Raw genomic sequence first — 2,435 nt, forward strand, 5'->3', positions numbered from 1 at the left:
TTTTTTTACAGATTTCACAGTCAGAGATAATTTTCGCCACTCTACTAGCATCCCTTTAATTTGTCCTAACACAGTTTTTGGTAAATGTTGCTGAATAGTTTCAGTAATATTCAATTTTTATGCATACTTGGGACTTTTTACAAGGTATTTTGTAACAATAATTTGCATTATTTTCACAGTCACCAACGATGACGTTCCTTCTTCAGTTTTGACTTCGATCCATCCTTCTGCATGACGCTTCTGCAAAAATTACTTACCACAGCATTTCGTATGTACCATGTAAAGATTTTTATTATTAATTCTTTATTTTTAGGTGTACCATTCCTAGCAAAACCTATTATACGGGAGAGGGATTTTAGTTGGTAGGTCCTCCTGTGAGGGAATCCAACACTACCCAGTCGTACGGACGGCTGGGTGTCTTTCGAAGATTTCCCCTCTTCCACAAAAAAAAAAAAAAAAAAAAAACTAAACGATCTAATGACTTTTATTGCTGGTGTTCTCAGATGGGCGGAATAGCCATTTATTTCCACTACCCACTCGCTGGTATTAAGTAATTTGGAATTGTTTACAACCCCTTTTCTTCAATATTGTTTCAGTGTTCGGCATCAATTTCTATCTGAACACGTAAGTTGCTACAACTATTTTTTACCTTCATTATTAATTATCTTGTGTTCAAAATGTTAATTGTACATTATTGAAAGGTTTTAGTTAAAAATTGTTAAACTGTATTACTGTTTCTTCTGTTTTGTGGCCTTTTCTATTTCCTCAATTGTCTCTTCAAATTACATAAAATATTTTATTTTGTACAAGTGTATTTGTTAACATTCAATAAATTTTTTTTACTATTTCACTTATTATTACTTTTACACTTTAAAATTCCCAAATTCTTATGTTAAGGTGAAAAATGGACAAGTAACAATGTATTTCCTTTTTTACAAAAGAGACAATGTCTTTTCTTTTATAAAAAAGGAAAATACATTGTTTCTTATCCATTTTTCACTTTAACTTATACATTACGAAAAACAATAAGTAACTAACAAATTTAAAGTGCGCGCCTTTTTTATTTAGTATTGACTACACCTGCCGGAGGGCGCGCAAATCGGCGCATTTCGAGTTGACCATCTATTACCTTTTGTAGATCTATTATCTATGTTCAGTCGTTTGTGTTTACCGTTGAGGGTAGCTGTTGCTTTCCTAAGAGAAGTTACTAGCAAACTTTTGGAAAACTGATTGTGCCATATTTAATATTTCTTGTACTTATGCAAGTTAAAAAAGTACTTTTTGTATGTAACAACAGTGGAAAGGTAAGTTGTAACTTTATGATTTTCATTATTTTTGTTTTTTTGTTTTAATTTTAACTTGTTAAAGATTCTCAAGTCTTTATTTTTTAAAAATTAAATTTTGTTTTAAAAACTAATGATATTTAATCAAAATGTAACTTTTAATGCAGTTGTTCTTGCACGTGACCTAGGTTAGTGTTAGATTAGATGTAAATTGCAATTACTGGTGTACAGGTGATATTAAAACGTGATTTCAAATTTGTGGGCGACTTGCGTATGTTCATGTGTTATAGTACCTACATATTACATATATCTATATACATCTGCATATGATATTATTTTTAATAAGCTATAGTGTGAACAAAGCGTGACAACCCTTAAGAAATTTAAACAGCATATAATATTAATTTATTATTTATATGAAAAAGTAGCTGAAGGTATTTGTACAAGTTATCCTAAATCACGTCGTATTTTTTCAAAAGTAATGACACCTATATTCGGTCTTAACTCGCCACTAGTGTATATTTTATACCAAGACTGTTCAAGGTTTATGGTACAACCCCACATTAAAAAGTTGTCTATTCAGAATAGTTTTTTTAATCTTGCACTTAATTACACAGCAGAATTCAATTTTTGTTTACCTAGACTGTGTGATTAGGACAAGCTCAAAAATTGATCCTTTTTCCACAATAAATTAAATATAATTTGAAGTATAACAGTATAGATAACCCAACATAAGGCAAATTTTACAACCCTAATAATGTAACTATAAAGAAAGTTAGGAAACTTTTTTCTAATGAAAACAACTTTTTTACGTGAAACTCAATAAACTCGAATAAACGATCAAATATTACTTAGAAATAATTAATTACTTAGTAATATCTTGCAATATTTTGTTGAAAACCTTTCCATATTTCAAGTCACAGAATTTCTTGTTAGAATGACCCAAGAGGGTTGAAACAATATTGTAGAGACCAATAAACGTTTTCCTGTTTTCTGTTTTTCAATTTTGATATATTATAACTGTACATAAAGTAGTTTAAATTGAGCATAATTTGAGCGAAAAAATTTAAGCGAAGAATATTTTTAATAAAACAATTGAATCTTAAAATCAGAAATGAAATCGCAGATCATAAATTATTAAACTTATGAGCA

General features: G+C 29.4%; 1 protein-coding gene and 1 long non-coding RNA gene across 2 annotated transcripts in view; both read left to right on the top strand.

The window, feature by feature from the left end:
• The first annotated feature begins 2 nt into the window (after positions 1-2).
• On the top strand, positions 3-847 carry LOC112905226. The gene is made up of 2 exons (XR_003231636.1): positions 3-80; positions 180-847. It is a non-coding gene; the product is annotated as an uncharacterized LOC112905226 (long non-coding RNA).
• A 300-nt stretch (positions 848-1,147) lies between these two features.
• Positions 1,148-2,435, top strand: part of LOC108745019 (protein timeless) — a 9,910-nt gene continuing 8,622 nt past the window's right edge. The window contains exon 1 of the mRNA XM_018481032.1: positions 1,148-1,304. The gene's annotated coding sequence lies outside the window, so the exon portion shown is untranslated. The remainder of the gene's footprint in view (positions 1,305-2,435) is intronic.

Source organism: Agrilus planipennis, unplaced genomic scaffold, assembly GCF_000699045.2.
Source record: "Agrilus planipennis isolate EAB-ADULT unplaced genomic scaffold, Apla_2.0 scaffold39, whole genome shotgun sequence".
NCBI classification, from domain to species: Eukaryota; Metazoa; Arthropoda; class Insecta; order Coleoptera; family Buprestidae; genus Agrilus; species Agrilus planipennis.